The 20,765-nt window shown below is 31.8% G+C and overlaps 1 protein-coding gene across 1 annotated transcript in view; it reads right to left on the bottom strand.

Moving 5' to 3' along the window:
* The window catches only part of LOC115885743 (glycogen-binding subunit 76A-like), a 426,966-nt gene extending 406,201 nt beyond the window's left edge, over positions 1 to 20,765 (bottom strand). Inside the window, exon 1 of the mRNA XM_030904752.1 lies at positions 20,621 to 20,765. The gene's annotated coding sequence lies outside the window, so the exon portion shown is untranslated. The remainder of the gene's footprint in view (positions 1 to 20,620) is intronic.

Below are 20,765 nucleotides of genomic sequence, written 5' to 3'. Positions count from 1 at the left end.
ATTGTTTATGAAATTAACTTTCACAGCTTATTTCACTGATTCTGGAAGAACATGAAATAAATATTGCACACCAGGAGTCGGAAAATAAAGAACAAGTACCTACTTATCATTTGTTCGAAATACCAGGAATAAGCAAAACGAGAATCTTGTTTTGTCGAAAACGGCAAAAAAAAATAAATTACTGTATGTTTTGTAGTGGCGATATCGAAAACGAAATGTAAATAAATAAAGGAATTTGGAATGTATAGTATTGGTAGGTACAAACATTTTTAAATGAAGTTCTATGAGGCGGTGAATGCAATCCGTTTTAAAAATTAGATATTAAATACATTTCATTCATTTGTGAGGTTAAGTATCACAATTTTGTACAAAATAATAATGCAGTTTATGTAGAATTTTATAAGTAACACAAAAGTGGTAAAAGAAATAGGGGTTGCCATTTAAAATTTTAGGAGTAGGTGGCCTGGGGTCAAAGGGTTAAAAGTAGCACGACAACAAATGCTTCAAAAATTGTCCCCCTTGATATGTAAATTGACGTATTCCGCCAAATTTTCATACTATCATCGGTAGAGGTAATATTAAATACTGTTCGTTTTCAAATTATCACCCTGTATATACTTAATAAGGGCATACCCTACACCGTCTGGGTATGTACCTAGAACGGAATATTGTAGATATATGTATATCTGATATATTACTGGTTTATTCACGGTATTATACCGGCTATTTACAATACGATCAACAGAAACTCCTGTTATAAAATTAGGGTGTTCATCTAAATATACTGGTATATACCAAGATTTTATTTATCTACCTGCTGGGTACTTACCCACCACCCATCACTGATTAGAAGTCAAAATATATTAATAGAACTGGAACTGAATACATAGTGTAAGTTAATATTGAGTTGATATAACAGAATTACAACAGTACTAAATAATACCTTACATTTGTTGATAGTATTGTAGAAAATAACGCATTTATGCATTATCCTAATAAATTTTAGAATTTTATCATTACTTTACTTCTTTAGGGCTGCAGATCTAAAAGTAGTAACAAATTAGATAGGTATGCATTTATAGAACTTTTTTTATTTTCTACTAGTCTGAGTTTAATCCCGACATGAATTTAATCAATTCAAATTTATGCAAAAATTTTCATCACACGTTCTGCCGGAACTAATATTTTAATAAATATTCTAGTTATTTTAATGAGTCTAATAGATTAAACGATAGACAGATAATGATAATCGTCACTAGAACTAATTACCTGAAATCGATCTCTATTTAAAATGCGCTCCTTTTTTGTGAAACCTTTGATGTGTTTTTACTAATTTCTTTACCGATCTGCAAAATGCCTGATGTACAAAATGCACTAAATAACTTACTTTTTTCTTGATTTTGAAACTATATAAGTGAATAACGAAAATGTCAAAGATATAAAAAGTGATTTATTTTTATGGATTAAACGAAGCAATTTAAGTTTTGCTAAAAAAGAGAACGTGTGATGCAACGTATACTTTAAAAGAACCGACTTGAAACCAATTATTGAATGCTGAATTATTATTTTTATGAGATCGTAAGAAATCCAAATAGTAATATTGTTAAAATAAACAATGTTCAGGAATAAATAAAGCAGTTCTAACAATATTTTTATTTTTTTTTTTAGATTTTAAAAATATACTACAGGGTGAGTCTTAAATCAGCGAAAATATTTTCAGGGCTGATAGTTCTCGATAAAAGAAACATATTTTTCGAGATATTTTCTCTTTGCCGTTTTTGAAATAAGTCGAACATAACCGAGATATTCAAGTTTGAAAATTAAAAAAAAATATTTATTTTTTAAAAAATTTGAAGCCCACCGGATTTTTTTCTGTATTTACATCCCTTTTAGTGCCGTAACATAGAGTAAAGCTCTAATAAACATGGTAATATCAGAGATTAAGGTATTATACCGTGGAAAAATTGCCGGTTAACAGGAAGTTTCAAAAAATTTTCTAAAATATACAGGAAAATTTGAAACAAAATGCACGCTTTTTAACATCTTTTTTAAAACTTGACAGACGTGTTCCTGAGGTCGAAATATACCTCCCCTAAAATATTTTTACTCTGTATATAGATGACTTTATATATTGTATTAACATATATTTTATGCAATCTGAAAAAAACGTGTAGCGTTTTTTATAAAACATTACCACTGCGAACGGCAGCTTTTCATCGGAGAGCAGTCGTGGATAAGGTATTTCACTAGAGAGAAAACTAATCAATAACAATAAACAAAAAAATACAGATATTGGGCGCCAGGCATGTACAGAGAAAGAAAACAGTTGTATATTACTTAAAACTAATGACTATATTTATTCATGATGGACTGTGATGGTAAATAGCATTGTACAATTTTAATAATTATTATAGTGGTTATATGTCAACGCAAGTGGTGTTAAGAATTGTACTAAATATCTATGAAAACAACTATGATAAAATACAAGACATGTAAAGTTTAAGAGATTATATGAAATGTAGCATACTTTAATTAATTTGATATATTTTATATGATGTTAGTGCAATAATAATATCTATATTATATAAATAGTCCGTACCTTGGACCCTAAAAATATGAAACTCTTGTTTAAAACCAAACAAGGTCTAATAAACAAAACAAACCTACCTCGAATTACTTCCGAGGGCTCAATAATAAATAAAGAAACTGTCCTTTCTTCCATGTAACATACTGGGGTGCAACTTTGTTCATGTTTCAAAGCGATATTAAAGTAATTTGTAGCTTGAGGCACTATGTTCAGTAGCAACATCGATTCGTAGCGATATTCTGATTTCTCCCTTTGTGGCGAGGCGACTGCCTAGACATAGCCTAAACCGTGTCGCACACGTGTGCAAGAGGGTGATAGTGATATCATATTTCGCAGCATTTAAGCGACAAAAGTTTTGCAATGAACATAGTACCGATCTGATTTCGACATCGCTTCTAAACGATCGCTTGCTAACTTGAACAAAGTTGCACCCCTGGAGGACAAAAGCAAAAGAACACCAATGTGCCAGCAAAATACAAATACGAGTTAAGGTGGGTCAATCCAAAACTTTACCCTAAAAATACGCAGTAATAATAACGAATCAACAAAGATAATATCTCATTTTTACCTGTAACTTCGAAATAGCAGCTGATTCAAATTATACAGCAAGATTTTTATAATTGCAGTTTCTCGAAGCAAGGATTTTTTTGACGGTGACAGTCGGACGGTCAAAGCCAAGTGAAGTTAAGCACGGAGAGAGTTGACAGAAGCGATGTTGACAGCGCCTCCACAGAACGATAACAGGGTTGTGTCAAACGATAACAGGGTTGGCGACTAGGGAACGTAAAAATTACGCCAAGTGCGTCAATTAAATTATCCGGCCTGAACGATAGGGAATCCGGTGATGATACGCCAGACATCATATATCATATACAAAGACATGTAACGAACTAAAAACGTTACAAACGTATCAGAAGTCAACGCTGTCATTTATTTTATATGTAAAATTATAGGAGGAATGTCATCGATCATCGATACTAAACCACCATTACCATTTAACACCCTTTTTTATCATAGGGTACTTCTAAAAATATCAACGTAAATTTATAGGAACATGCTATAGTTCGCGCAAAAATGGATGAAACCATGAGTTAATTTTATACAAAAATACTAGTGTACTAATGAAATTTCTGATAGTAAAATATAATACAGATCTTTGCATAAAATTTCAGATTTTTTGACAGATTGTGTCTTTTAATGCTGTGTAATATTTTTCATCAAGTAGTTCATTTATACAGGGTGAGTCTTAAATAAGTACAAGTATTTTTAAAGTTGTAGGTATTTCCGAGGGTTTTTCCAATCCAGCTACAAATCTACAAGTTAGTTTTCGTAAAAAATACAAATTTGTATTGTTGGAATTTTTTTTATTAAATTTAGAGGAAGGATAAAATAGAAAAAAAAACAGAGGTTTTCAAAATTTTATAAAAAAAACAGTTTTTTTTTAATTTTCAAAGTAAAATAAGTTATATTTACTTTAATAATTAATAAAATTGTAATTGTATAATTAATAAATTAATAATAATTAATAAAATTACAATAGCATATTCAGAAATAATATACCAATAAGTTATTTTAAATAATATTGAGGTTTATTATTAAATATGAGACTTTTGGCAAATCTACTCTATATAATATATATCTTTCACTTCAATAAGAATTACAACCTGTAAATAGTAATGGAATATGTTTTGCTTAAATAAGAACTGCACAGTTCTCATGCCTGAAATAGCAATTGCTGCGAAATGTGAAAAAAATATTTGGCAGTAATTAAATATTTGAATATAAAAAATAAATGAATATAAAAATGTATGTGTGCAATACAATATGAGGAAGAAAATTTTATATTTGATATAAAGGTTTATTCTATGCTGATGAAAAAGATTTATTCTGGATTTATATTCAAAATAAAAATTTCCAACAATAAAACCCCAAACCCCAGCAAAGTATAAATAAGACAATCATAATTTCAGTTCATATGTTGTATCCTATATGAGGGGTTACAAAAATATAAAATTAACATTTTACTCTGCATTTATAGGTAGAGTATCTAAGCAATCACCAAAGTTAAGTGACGATGTTGATTGACGATTGTAGTTATTGTTGATGTTGATATTTGGACGTCTGGAAATCTCCGTCAAGCTGTTTACTACTCATAAACCGATTGGTTTGGCTTTATATAGCTGAAGACTGCGGTTCGGACTACACGTAAACAAAGTAGTCTCCATGATATAGAGATTAGGCCTGGCAGAGACGACGTTAATTTAAATATTTTAATACCACGTTTGGCCGGCCGTAGCTCCAGCGTTAGAGTGTCGATCTGCGGAGCGGAAGGTACTGGGTTCGATCCCCAGCCAGTACGGTCGCTTTATTTATTTAAATAAAAATATTCATTTATCTCAATAGAGCGACCAACGAGCCGCCACCTCAAGGAAGGCAATGGCAAACCACCTTGAGTATATTTGCCTTGTACAGCCTCTCAAATAGTGCTGTTCGGATTCGGCGATAAACTGTAGGTCCCGTGTACTTGTGAAACACTGATGACACACATCACAAGGTGTCACAAGCACATGCGAGAGGTAGCCGACGCTCTATGTCGAGTATGGCACTGTAAGAAGAAGATTACCACGTTTAATGCCTAATTTGTTTTGAGAAATGAAGGCACCTTCGAAATCTATGTTATTTTAAGCTCCCTCATAGAGAAAATATTAAATGAAATAAAGACTAAAATTAATAGAACAAAAAATAAAAATAAACAAGGTAAAGACCAAATAGTTACTAGTGCACTGGAAAACCGAATACAAATATTTCTGGTTAAATTAAAACTATTTTCCGTTATGAACATATTTTGATTGGACACACTGTATATTTATAACATATTACTGGACACACTGTATAACTGTAAAATATAAAATTATCGGTAAAAACTTTGCAGTGTACCGAGCAATTATAATCCCCACCATGTTATATGGGAGCGAAACCTGGGTGCCGCGCCGTACCGCCGACACATGAACGCATTAAACAAGTTGCAACAGAGACACCTTAGACAACTCTTAAGAGTCCGGTGGTTCCATCATGTCTCAAATGTATCGGTCCTTAAAAAAACTAACTGCGAGAGTATTGAAGTCATGGTCACAAAATCCCGCTTAAGATGGGCTGGTCACGTATGCAGAATGCAAGAAAACCGCATGCCAAAATCTCTGCTTTACGGTGAGCTTGTAGACGGTAAGAGGAGGCCGGGTGGACAACTGAAAAGGTACAAGGACATTTTCCACGAAAATTTAAAGGGAATTAACATGCAGAATGAGTGGGAAAAAGCGGCTTTAAATAGAACTCAATGGAGAAGGGTTGTAAACTCAGTTAACAGCGGCAACTAAAAAGTAAAGAGGCAACAAAGCAATGAGATTTTTGAATGTACGGAGTGCGGTAGGCAGATAACATGAAAAACACAGAAAAGCTCATGAATGAAAACGCCTTGCGTGATCATCTTCTTTATGTGTGTCGAATACTCGTTAGCGAGTAACGGCTGTATATATTTTTATAGAGCGCTGCGCATAGGTAGGTATATTAGCAAATACTCTGCCAAAATACATATACGTACTTCACATCTGGATTATATTTTTATCAAGCTAAAGCAATAAACAGAAATAACCAAACCTGGGCGCCAAATTGATATTCTGCAGTCGCAAATACATGCCAAACTTCACGACGCGACGTGCGCCGAATTAAGACATTTTCCCGATATTATTATTATTCCTTTTAAAATGTCCGATAAAAAGTTATTTATAAGCTTTATCTTAATACCATCGTAAAAATGCCTTTCGACGATGAGCTAGGAGAAATGGCATTTTTTATTGTTTGGCTTAATTTTTTTGCCAAAAATACGTTTGCACGTTGTGCAATTTTCCTCTGGAATCAATAGACAACATTTATAAAATAAAAAATCATTAGTTCATCAGTAGGAATTAATCCAAGATTAATAGTATATTAAATACCAAGTACGGATGCGTTTTATTACTAGCGACAGATTAAGAAGTGTTTAGTGAAACTAAAATAAAAATTTTACTACGAATTTTGGATAATTTGTCTTTATATCAGATATATCACTGTTATCTACTCTATATTAAAATAAATCCTAAAATTGCTGAACGCTGAGTTTATACCGGGTCGGCATTTCTGACCTTGGGTGCTGATTTTCGTGTGTACGAAGAATACCTTCAATACGCTCATTAAAATAAGATGTACTGAACAAAGAAAGAAGAGCAAGTATTTTCCCAAGGCCATGAAATCCAGAGTCGCATTAAGTGGCTGGGTACGTTTCGAATACGTATAAGAACATAGTGGAGCGACGAGGATAGCGGCGAACAAGCAACGCGATACCGCGTTGAGCAAGCCTCGAGGTGCTGAAACATAGTAGAGCGGCGAGGAATAGCGAGGTATTTGCAAATTTATTATTTTCATTTGCTTATTGATAATTAAAATGTCAACAGTGGCTAAAATTCTGGGCAGTAATGTTGCAAACATTTGGTTGATTCGAAACCAACAAACCAGAAGGTGTAGTGTACATGAAATTTTCAACCAACCGGAGAGAGTGTGGCAAGTTCTATAACATTTACGAAAATTTGTTTTTGTTGCCACTTCATCTCATCGTTATGGTAATTATTATCTTTCTGATCCCATAAAATCCCTCTTACAAATACTAAATCTATTAATTTTTGGGAATCCATCATTTTCTACAGCGCGACAGAGCGACGAAAACAAAATTATTTGAATCGATCTCGCCGCTCGATCTAACCGCTCGAGCAGATCGCTTTACTATGTTCACACGTACTTGACTTCACAGGTTTGTTTTGGACGCGATGTCGCGCTGCTGGCTCGCCGCCGCTGTCCTCGTCGCTCCACTAGGCTTACGAGATAGCCATACCGATTCACTCCTATAGGGTGAGTTTCTTTTTCGATTTTCTTTATGGATATTTCCACTGAGTATTTCGAAAACTACTGAAGCTAGAGAGTCGGTGAAATATGGAAAGAATTGCAGTTTTGTGAGGCCAAATTTATGAGCCTTTCGGATTTTTGGAAAAAGTTTATGGCTTACTAGATATTTTGAAATAGACACATTTCACGGCTATTTTAAAAATATTCTTTAATTCCATTTAATCGATTTTAAGCAAAATGTTTTCAGATACTATATCAAAAATTACAAGTTTAAAAAAACGCAGGAGACAGTCTCATTAAGGCGGTAATTATCTACCACTTTTATCTGAAAACTTTTTGTCTAAAATTAAGTATAACGGAATTGGGGAATATTTATAAAATAGCCGTAATCTGTTTCTTGAAAATCAATAAAAAAATAACTTTATTATTTTGTAGATTTTCTTCTAGTGGCGAAATAACCTAAAGTATTTTCAAGAAATGAGCACCCCACAAAGGTATTATTTATATAATTTATTGTTGTGTGTATGTGTCCTTCTTTGATACAAAACGCTTCTTTACGGTTATTACGGTTATTTACGTGTAAAATTTGTCTGTCCTAAAGTTACCCCCAACAAGGATACTTTAGAACAACATGAAAATGTAATAAATAAAGTACTGCTTACAATTTTGATTTCATATATTTTGGCTAATTTTTGTGTTATAATAATGAAGTTAAATGACACTGCTTATATTTAAATATTTCATATATCAAGGAGTATATCAACGAAAAACCGTAAAAATCGTACCAAACTTACCCCGGTTTACAGTAGGTTATTATATTTTCTTAAAAATAACAAATATTTCCAAGAGAATATATAAACCTACTAAAAGCACCTCGAGGTAGAAGTGACAGTCAATAGTTTTACTCTTCTAGAAAACCTCTTAACCAATTTCAATTTAAAAAAAAATAAAAAGATTTACTTTTAGCAAGAAAATACCAATATTGCTGAACATTATAATAAAACAATTTCGAATTAAAAGTTAATGGACCTTCGGCTAAATAATCACCTCTGTATATCGATTTAATTAAAAAATGTATTTATGTATCAAAATTTATTTGTTTTTAGATCACTCTGTGGATGCTCTGTGGATAAAACAAGCTGAATTAATTTACTTACAAACCGTAAATCTCCTGCATACATACGAAGCTGCAGTGAATTTCATTATCCTCACAAGTGCACAGATATATATCAGTAACCGATAAATCAAAAATGACAGTGAAAATAAATATTGTAAATTTGCCTTTAACAATTATTTATATAAGATATATTATGTGTTCGAGACAATATTGGTCTGTATAAACAGAACATAACAATAATTACAACTGGTATGTTTCAATATTTAATAAGACATAATATCACGCTCAATTTTTCAATGAAAACGTGATAAATATAATATGTAGCTGTTTTCCTCTTCATATTAAAATATACAAAGAAATAGAAATGTATCGAGTTATATTAAAATAATATACAGGATGTTTCAAAACGAATGCAAACGATTTAAAAAATAAAAATAAAAAATTAGATTAGATTTTTGAGGTGGGTATCGGCCTGTTTTATTTGGACCTTTTCAGATCTATTGTGGCCCTCTTCTGATCTAGAGGTAACATTCCTCAGCTTCCAGTTTCAAAAAATCTAGCGAACTTGGAGACTCAACCTTCCATATAGTTCTTTGTCAATAGTCTATAATTGCCTATTAGAAACACCCATTGTCAGAAACCGAACATTTGCCAGGCTGTCGCACTGACATATAATTTGTTCTGTCGTTTCTTCTTCAGATTGACAAAATCTGCACGTGGCTTCGTCCGTCAATTCGTTCATCAGCGTTATTAAACCTACAATGTCCTGTTAGTAAACCTACTACAGATCTACAGACCACTACAGTCTTTCTGACCTTGCTTATCACGTCTGCCATAACTTTTGGCAAATCTTCTTCTATGAATATGTTTACCTATCTCTGTGCTGGTGAATTTCTCCATCATTTTAGAGATTTGTTTGGCATGCACCCACTGTTCTGTGGCCATTATTGTGATCGCTTTTGCAACGCCGCAAAAGGGTTCTGGGCCTACGAAAAGCATTGATGAGCCTTGTTTGGCCATTTAATCTGCCTTTTCGTGACTCATGCTTACAACTTATCTTAAATAGGAACTATCGGAAACAGGAAATAACCAACTTATCCGATTGTCAAGCAGCAGTAAAAGCGATCAACTCAGTTGATCAAAGAATGCCTAGAGAAGCTGAATAAATAAGCAAAGAAAATAAAGTTCTCCTACTCTAGATGCCAGCTCACCAAGGGAGAGAAGGCTATAAAAAAGCAAACGATTCAGCTAGAAAAGGAGCGAACGCTCCACTAACTGGGCCAAAACCGTTCTGCTTCCCAAGTGAAAACCAACTTAAAGCGGAACTCAATAACTTGGAAGACTCCATCCGTAACGTGAAATGGGAATCGTCCAACGGTTTAAGACACTCGAAGAAATTTCTCAGAACTTACGACCAAGAAAAATCAAAGATTTTCCTTGATTTTAGTAAGAACAATCTTAGGATTGTCACTGGGTTTCTAACAAAACACTGTCTCCTCAACGAACAACTCAGTAAATTGAATCTACGAAACAACGGCGAATACAGATTCTGTGGGGGATATGAGGAAACCAACCCAAAACACCTCATCACTGAGTGCGTCGAGATGTCAACCATTCGTGCCATAAACTTTGTTTCGACTGATATCGGAGATGGAGAACTAACCTCTGTGAAGCCGCCTCAGATACTGACTTATGTCAAAGCCCTGAGACTATTTTATTTTATTTATTATAACTCATTATAACTCAAGAAAGGGGCACACAATAGAATTATTGTAAGGTCGCAGTAATTAAACCCCCTCCCAAGCAGTATACATTCTAGTTAGCTGCTTTCAAACAGTTTTACTTTGTACTAATGTCAAATTTTCTTTCAAAAATAGCCTACTTTCTAAATAGTAATCTTGATAATTTAAATTTAATTAATCTATAGATTTTCGTTTTTTAAATAAAAAATAAATGAGTAAAAAACAATATTTTTCTATCTTTATATTGCAATACATATCTTCCTAATGGTTGACTTTAATATAACACGCGTAAATAAAACAATATAATACACACCTAACTGGTAAACATCCATGACATTACAATAAATAAAAAAGGTAAATTTATTTATTTAGCGTATGGCTTTAGTACACATAAAAATTAAGTATACATTTTCTCCACAGCTGCAAATATAAAATAAAATAAAAAAATAAGTAAAAATAAGTAAGTAATAAGACTTTGAAAGAATTAAAATAAATTATTAGATATTCCAAAAAAAAAAGACATTTATTTTACTGGAAATAATTTTCTCCTTGTTCAGACCTTCTTCATTGTTCAGATTGGCAGTTAAACGACGGAAACACCCTGTATATGGTTGTCTTAGTTAAATCAGGTACCACCCATGAAGCAGTGATAAAATTGCAGGAATGCTGCCATTTACAGCAACAAGATTTACCACTATCTAGACATACATACATATACTTGTATATACTTTACCGGCTTCACATAAATTTATTTGGCACGGTTTAGCTATCTGATATAACAAAATTGATAATTTGGTACTAGGTCATATAAGCAGACAGAAAAAAATATAAATAAGTGGAACTGTTTAATATTAATTTCAAATCAGTTAATTTTACTGATTTATATGATAATTTACTTAAACCACAGGCAGATATATTTATAATACAGAAAATTAATCGTGAGACATACATGTCTAGTGTGTCTCTTAGCATATTTTCTGGCCGTCCCCGAGAACAAATATAGAAATAGGAATTCTCTACTCACCATCCTTTCAACCATTAGCGGGTCGTGAGGTAATGCCACACAGAGCCACGGTATTACCTTAGTTTTTTCCACAAAACTTATTTTTGAAATTCTTCCACGCAGAATTCTGTCAAAACTAGTGATGAAATAAATTATCCGTCACAAAAAATAAACTATTTTTTATGGCATATATTTTAAAATATACAATTAAAAAATATAGAAAATACTTAATATTTCGTTATTATATAAGAAATAGCTTCAAGAATAAAAGATTTCCAAGTCAATCTTCAGTCTACAAGTTATAGGCTTGGTGCATTTCAGTTGGTTTTAAAAATTCCGACCGCAGCGCTCGATACGGCAGAAATTAGAAGTGCCCGACTGAAGTATTACACGCAGTCCCGTTACCGTTTATGTCTATCGCATTGAAATAATATTAAAATAGTGGCTTTGTCATAAAATTTAAGTATTTTAATTTTTAGTAGTGCAGTTATTTTGAAACTATAAAACACTGGGCTACGAGATTTGTGTGATGTAACGCTGTTTCTGGTAATAAAAATTAAGTGAAAAAGAATCCGAACTAGGCATCACGTTGTGGTTGTGACAATTTCAAATCTTAATAAAATTGTCGAAAAAATGTTAACGCTTAAAGGAGGGCGTAATTACGTGGTTGTTGGGTGCAATAACATTCAATAACTCAACTTTCCCGGATATTCAACTCTTCCGAAAAAAAACATTTTGTAGCTTCACAGCTTCTCAGACCTTTAATTAATAAAATAAATTTAATTAATTAAAAAATGTAATTAATAATTTAAAAAACGAATCGTTTAGTTATTCCAAAAGCTTCATTTTTGCTTTATATGAGTTTTGCGATAAAACGCAAGGTTTTCGAGTTATTTATAAAAAATGGCAGAAAGTTTTTAGATGAAAAATCAAAAACATTTTCAATCCGAAATAACTAGGAAAATATTAATTTTCTGAAAAAATGGTATAGAACATTCTGTGCTCAGAATTTATTCCTTTATTGATTTTTGCAATTAAAATGGGTGATTTACTTTTCATCCCCAAGAAAGAGTGGCACTCACCCCCAGGGTGAAAGCACACATCGCTACTGTACAACTTTTATTTCTTACATATATCTCTATTCACAGTTAAAATGTAATGCCCAACTCGCTTACTCTCCTACACTAGCAAAACCAGCGCGTAAAACTATTCTCGCTGTCGTAGTTGAACACACCTAAAAAAAATTATTAGCTTCAATAATAAATTATAATACAAGTTAGACCTTCTGAAGATATAAAAATATTTACTTGTTTATTTTTATTTTTAGAATTTCAAATTAGTAAAATTTATAATACGGCCCAGAGAAGGCTATAGTAAAAATATCTTCAAAAATATGATTTTGTCATTGTCAAATTCGATGTCACATTTTGTTTACAAGAATTTACGTAGTTTGGAAAAGCTGGTTAGTTTTTTTTTTAAATTGAACTCGGCATCTACAGAAGAATTAGTTGAGTTGAGAATAGAAGAGAATAGTATTCGCGGTGTATGATTTGTTTACTATTTATTACTGAGTTATTCTTGCAGCCTCGCTCATACCACATAGATCCACAATAATACAACGAAAGATCAGAAAACCAACGAAAGATCAGAAACCTGGCATTCCAATTAATGGTGTGATATAACCCAAATATGTTTCCTTCAAACGCATCCTGCAAATATTGTCATTGGAATCCAGATCTTCTGATCTTCATAGACGACTTCTTCTAGAGCTCGCTCAATTTCTTGAACAACTAATAATCGGATGTGTCCGAAGAATAGTAACGTGGTCTTTTTCTACTACCTCCCCTAGCAAACGGAAGCTAATACTTTTATTTTCTTCAACATGAAGAAGAATATTCAAATCATTGTTTTTTCCTCCTATTCATTATTTTTGTCTTCACACTTACATTTGCTTAATGTCGTGCTTTTGTTTCAAATAATTTTCAATATTTCTTATAGATGGTCCGAAAGACTATTAAATTGTAACAACTTTAATTACTAACTACTGAGAACTAACCATAAACTCTGTCCAACGAGTCAGGGAGGATTTCGACAAACGACATCCAAAAAATGACAGAAAATACACACCACCGTCAAGATATACTTTCGTCTCCTAGTATAGGTTATATGTGAGACATATTCTTCAATTTTCCATCTATTTAAAATGTTCGCTGTCATACTGGCATTACTTTTTTGGCACGAGCCGCCACTGTTATCAACTAATGGTAAAATAGATTTCTTTAGGACCATATGTAAGCACTTTCTCCTATTTATAAAGGCTTCCCGTGATCCCGTCAAAGAATTTTTATACCTGCCTGTAAAGAGAAGCATATTACATCCCTTTTCTAGCTTAAGCTAAAAAGGAAGTTCTGATTTAAGGGCTTTCGATTTTTAACAGCCCTTTTGACAGCTGCAAACTCGATGGATTAAAAGTAATTTACATTATGAATTTATTAGTACGATGTTTTAGGCTATTTGTCCTCAATTTATCCTCTAATCCAAGTACCATACATCCTGTAATAAAATTGTAAATAAAATTTATATGTCTAATCACCACCGCGTCTTAAAAAATAAAAAGGTTCTAAAAATAAAAATAAAGCCTGCCTAAAAATAAGTCTGTTTATGCCAAAGCATTCAGAAGAAAACAGACTTTTTCCATTTTTTATTCAATTTTATTGCTTTTTGTTTATACATAGTATACTGATATAAATATCTTCTAAATTACAAATCTTTTTTTATAGGACCAAGATTTTTTTAAATGGGAAAAGAAATACTTTTTACTTTATACCAAAAAGTGCAATGCAAGACTTTTAAACAATTATTTAGAGTATATTATTTTATTTTGCTGAATCTGCCCAAAATATTAATTATTGTTTTTTATAAATTTTGAAAATACAGTAATGTTCGGTTTTAACGAACCTCGTGGGACCGGCGAAAACGGTTCGTTATCAGCAAAGTTCGTAAAAAACGATAAATGCGGATAAATATAAAAGATGTGGTATTTTTAAATACATAGATATTATGGTACATAAAATATATTTTGTAATATGGTAGATACGAGGGTAGATACATTAACAACTGTTCTTAGAGTCTAATTTTAAAAAAAATCTTTTATTTTAGTTTGTTTTATTTTTGTGAAATGAATATCATTACTACGTAATTCTACTTCGACTAATTGTTTAAGAACATTTTGCGGAGTATTTCGTGACTGAAGGAAATGACGTTATCAATATGTTGAAGTGCCTCTGATGTGGTCAGAACTAGTCTCAATTCTGTACTCACACGTTCTTCATCTTCCGCCTCCTCATCGTCATCAAACTGAAGAAGACACAGAAGCGACAATGGCATCATCATCCAAGTATTCGACACTTACAAGATTATCATCAATATGGACAAATTCATTAAACTTATTTTCAGAACAAGGAAGATTGTCTAGAATATTGTTATATCTTCTTGTCCAACATTTTTCAGCCATTCGGCTTCTGTCAAGTTATCGTCTGAATCCAAATCATTTTCCACTTTTAGAAAACCACGGTGTTGAAGACAATTAAAAATTGTTTGTTTTGATATCCTCCGCCATTCCATATGAATGAAGTTTATTCCATTTAAGAGGTTGATAGAAAAATTTTCACCTCCACTATCAATAAAATGTACCATTTTCGAAAGAAGAAGTCGACGATAATGGCTCTTTAAGCTATAGATGACACCCTTATTCATAGGTTGTAGTTTGGAACTGGTATTTGGTGGCATGAACACTAACTTATTACAGTCCAAATTTCTAACATCTAAATGAGCTGATGATGCAGTTGTCCACTAACAATATGATTCTTCGGTTTTTACGTCGTAACTCGCCATCCTGCAATTCATTCGCAAAAATCTCTGAGGTCATCCATGCTTTTTTATTAAATTTGTAATTTACTGGGAACTGTACGACATTTTTAAAACCTCTAGGGTTTTTGGATTTCCCAATCACCAATAGCCTTTCTTTTTTCTGTTCCTGTTAAATTTGTCACTACCAGCACAGTGATTCTTTCTTTGAAAAGCTTTCCACCTTCACATTTCTCACCTTTGAATCTCAATGAATCTCAATGTTCTATCAGGTGTAAGCTTGTATAATCCCTAAAGCCTTCTCTAATTATTGGCCACTTGTTCCTAGCGCCAGCGGTAAAATACCGTTTTAGGTTCGTTATAAAAGAAAAATCATTACGATCATATCAAAATTTAAGGTTCGTTTTATCCGAGAGTTCGTTATAAAAAAATTACCACACGTTTAGTAATACCGAAGTTCGTACCTATAGATTTGGTTCGTTATAAACGAACGTTCGCAATAAGCGGGTTCGTTATAGGCGGACATTACTGTATTCCATTTCTGGTAATATTTTTGAGTTGGCAATTGACGGGTGCCACTCCGACCTTTACAGATTTCTTGTGGTCCTCTTCTGATCTTAAGATCATCATTACCAAGTTCTATCCTTTACAAAAAGTATAATAACTTGGAGACTGAATCCTCCATACAATACCTCTTCGTCTTCGTCTTCGTCATCATTGCCTAATACAAAGAACCGCTCATTTGGAACCCACTATCGGACTGGCAGAAGTAATTCTGCTATTTCTTTTTCCGATTAACAAAATCTGCACATGGCTACGTCCGTCAATCTATTTGCATTTTTAATTGAAAATATCAGGGTTTTTTTCAAATTTAGTTATGTTGGTTTATGTTGTTTGATGTACATTTTGAGTTAAGCTATGTTTTTTTCGGTTTTTTTTCTTCGCTTGTGTTCAATATTTGTGTTCATGTTAATTTTCTCATGACTTATTACTTAATAATTTGACATTATTTTCATTTAAAACTCAATTTTTTATCGGTTTTACTTTTGAAAATCATCCCTTTCTTGCTGATTGACGAACTGCACAATCATTGAACAAAAGTTTGCTGATACCGAAAGTACCAACAATTCGGTTAGGATCTTTTTGGCCTTTCGGGACTCGGTAACAATAATTAAAAAATAGCTTTTTGTTACGTGAGAATCCTTTGATACTTTCTAACGCCGAAATCATTTTTTCCTATGTAAATATCGTAAACAGTGGCGGATACAGAGGGTGGCCCATGGGGCCCGGCCCCCCTAATATCTATGAATTGGCTTAAATATTAGGTTTTGTATTAAAAATGGCGCCCAAATTCCTGTATCCGCCCCTGATCGTAAAGTAGGTATGTAAATATCAGACTATAGCAAACTATTACTAGAATTTTTAATAAATTATAAACTATATTTGTCGACATTATATTCTTGTAACCCACATTCCAACAAGTTATTGATTTTCCGAAAAATAAATAATATTTTAACACTCAATAAGTTAACCACAAATCTATCCAAATTTATAAATATAGGAACTACATCTGTTACAACAATTTTCATTGCAAAATTATTAGCACATTTTTCAGTGAGCCTTTTAAAAATAAAATGTTCTTTAGGAACAATTAAATTATTATATGAATAATATGAAACAGTAAGGCATAAAACTTCCATACCTATACTAAAGAATAACTACATAATATACTGATTCCTGCATAAAATAGTATAACAAACAAGTATGAAACACGTATCATCATTTATGATGACCAAATTGAAGTAATTATTAACAGCATATTTTTGTCAGAAAACTGGTACTAGTCTCACGATAAGAAAACAGGAAAATATTAATTGGAAAACCAAATATTTTCAAAAATTATCTTTTTACGTATATTTTACAATGGTATAAAAACACTTTTGATTTGCGATAGCAATTATATCAGCCGATATTAAGCCAAAATATTTTTGGGGTCAAAAAGTGCATTGTTTATAAACAACAAGTATAAATATACATTATGCAAATATGTATAAATATCAATGCAAATCTCATATTTTACAAAACACATTATCGCCAGACAAATTTAATGAAAATAAAAGAAATAATCGAAAAAGAGAAGTAAACAATAACAGTCCCAAAAAATACAAACTTTAAAAAAATAAATTTAATAGCAATTCTTTAAATTAATAAATATGTCAAAGGGATCAGAAATAATGTGCAGTCTCTATACATTCTACTTCCCTTATTAACAACTTATTTTTTAATTAGACTTGATACTAATTTTAAATTTGTTAAAAAAACATTATAAATAGGACCTACATGTAAAAGAATTCTATTTTTTTATTAAAACAGATCACAAAAATTACCTCCATAAATTTGGCATATTTTCAAAAGTTTTAGTCTAAAACTTTTAGACTTTAAAAAAATTATTTTCCTTACTCGTAATTAGAATCTCTATTGCTAATTTAGTTGTTGATATTTCCCAATCGTCGATTTGATTTATTTGAAAAGCAGTGGCTTTTAAGTAATAAGTTTCAGTAAGTTTCACCTATCTTTTAAGAGTCTATTACTCTGTACTTTCGGGTTACTCTCAGCGGTGGGGTAAAGCGGGTGTGTGGCCGAAGAAAATATATATTATATTTCAAAAATCTGCCTAAGGCTTAGCCCGATCCTGTCGTGTTAAGCCACACCCAAAATTGCAAACACACGTGATTTGATTAAGGCTTGATTAAGGTTTGCAGAGCTTCAGCATTTGCCATAAAACAGCGAGCATATTGGTACAAAATCATATAAATTATATATCACTGTAATCACAAAACTTCAGTCTATTTCCGTATTGTAACAGAATTTTAAATTATGTCTTTATTTTCGAGAAAATTTAGTCCAAACATTAGGAATATTTTGTTGATGTTCGACCATCAAAATCTTAAAAATAAAGAAGTTGTCTAAAAATGTGCTACAATACGGAGATAGTATAATCCTTTATCTTTAATTTCCTTCTTCATTTGTGTAAAAATACCTAGCCAGTTTTACATAAAACATTAAGTGCCGAACGCTTATTTTGCTACTTTTTCGGACTAGTGAAATGGACTCTTAACTTGACTTCATCAGTTTGTACAATAAAGAGATGATATGTATATGTAGGTAATAAAATTAAAAATATTTCTCATAACCACTCCATAACCGCTACCGTATTATCGAAAAAAAGAGGGTGTCCAGCTACGTGGAAAACCGATGATATTCCCCATATAATTTTTCATATAAAATAATACCGATCTTCATTTCATAGCCATCTCTGACGCCATTTTTTTTCGATCATATTGTATAAGGCCTAAATAATCAAAAAATATCTTAGCATTACTCCCTTTTGAGACAAGCATTCTATATATTCAAAAATAGTTTCCAGACATACGCCATAAGAAAAATGTAAAACCTATAAGAAATCAAATTAGTAAATGGAGTGTTAAAAATAGCACTTTCATTTCCTATTTCGCTTCATCACATCAAGTCAAGTCATAAAAATAATCTCATCGTATATCATCCGGTAAAAATAAATCAGATCGAAACATTAAGTTCAAAATATTTATTTCTAAATATCCATAGAATATAAAGGAGTTAATTATTAAGTAGCAGCAAATAAATAACTAGTAAGTAAATAAGGTCTATATTTTTATCGATTATAATTTCCAAAAAGAAATATTTAACTGTCACATACAAGTCAAACTTGATCAAGACGATTGAATGTCTTATTAAAGGCGTTGTTATATTAAACAATATCCCAGGATTTAATAAAGATAATTCATTTGTCTATTTCAATAGATTTTTGATATCGACAATTTTATTTTTGGAAATACCTATATCAATTTTGAAATATTTATCTACTAAGCCTTAAAAAGAAGGAAAATAAATTACTACCTACAGGCTTAATTGTCATAGAATAAAATATTGTAAAAAGATATCAGATATCAACTATATCTATGCTTAATAATCATGAACTATTATTTTCAATCAACATTAAATATTATTCTTAATATATGTGTGTGTGTGTTTGTTGTAAAATGTGATGAAAAAGTTTCATTCATTTTCAAATCAAATGTGCTTCGTATGATAACAGACAGTGGCGGGTACAAAGAGGTAGCCCCTGGGGGCAAGACTCTCCCTAAAATCTATATATTGGATTAAATATTAAACTTTTGGGTTAAAAATGGCGCACTAAACAGTATATTCTACAATACCTGTACCCCAGTATCCGCCCCTGATGACAGAAAAAAGTTTTTTATTGAAAACTAGATTATATTTTTTTAACTGTCAAATTCAAAGTACGTTTAACATTAAAAGAACAGAAAATATTAGAAACAACCGGCATTTCTCTATCAATATTTTTGAAAAAAATATATACATACTAGTTGAAGCCTGGCGCATCCGCCACGACAATCAGGAAAAAAAATACTTTATATATTTTGTTTAATTAAATGAAAAACAAAAAATCCGGCGACGACAGTTTTTAGAAGAGCCAATTAGCTATCTTTTAGTAAAAAAAGCAACTTTCTAGAGCAAATCGTTACTTCTGTAGAGACGACACAGATAAACATTAGCATTTTATATATATGTAGATATCTGAGAGCGAAAAATAAATATACTTTCTATTTTTGCATCATATTTATCCTGAAGAATTATAATAGTCTTCTATATCAGAATTTACATTAGAATTTTTATAACTGCAAAGTCAAAGTATTTTGGACTCAGAGAATACAAAATACCTTTCAGAGAATACCAACATATCAAAAAAAAAGTCAAACTACTTTAAAAATCACAAATTAGTACTGACAATCGGCATTTTTCTATCATTATTTAAAAAAATATATCTTTGAAGATAAAGTCAAATAAATATTATATTTTGCGTCATATTTGGAATAATTATAATAAATAATCTTCTCTATGTATATTAATAGATAACACATAAATAATTCTTATGGAAGTTTATTATAAGTACATTAGAATTCTTATACCTAAAACTGTCAAGTCAAAATATTTTAGATTCAGAAAACAACAAATATCAGAGAAAACCGGCATTTTTCTATCAATATTTTATATCTTAGTGCGGTTAAAGTAAAGTATCTAAATATTATATGATCCTATTTGTCCTTAATAATCCAATAATCTTCTTAATCTCTATTAATATCACTACATTACTTGAACGTAAAAATGAGTAAACCAACAGTAAACTATCAACCGGCTTTTTTCAATCGACCGGGCCTAAAGAAATATAAACAAAAACACTAGCACGATACCTCGATTGAGAAAGGCTTTATGAATGCAAGCGACATAAATCCGTGCAAATTATAACAAACCTGTGCGACAAGCGGCTGGCTGATCGTTTCGTTCTTTCGGGACGTCTTCCTGTTCGTAACAATATATCGGGAGAGAGAAATTCACTCACAATACGCGGAGAAGGCACGCATCGCACCACGGAGCGTCCGACCGATTCGGCCACTA

This window comes from Sitophilus oryzae, unplaced genomic scaffold (assembly GCF_002938485.1).
Source record: "Sitophilus oryzae breed Bouriz unplaced genomic scaffold, Soryzae_2.0 scaffold_41_pilon_pilon, whole genome shotgun sequence".
Lineage (NCBI taxonomy): Eukaryota > Metazoa > Arthropoda > Insecta > Coleoptera > Curculionidae > Sitophilus > Sitophilus oryzae.
This window is presented reverse-complemented; position numbering and strand designations above follow the sequence as displayed.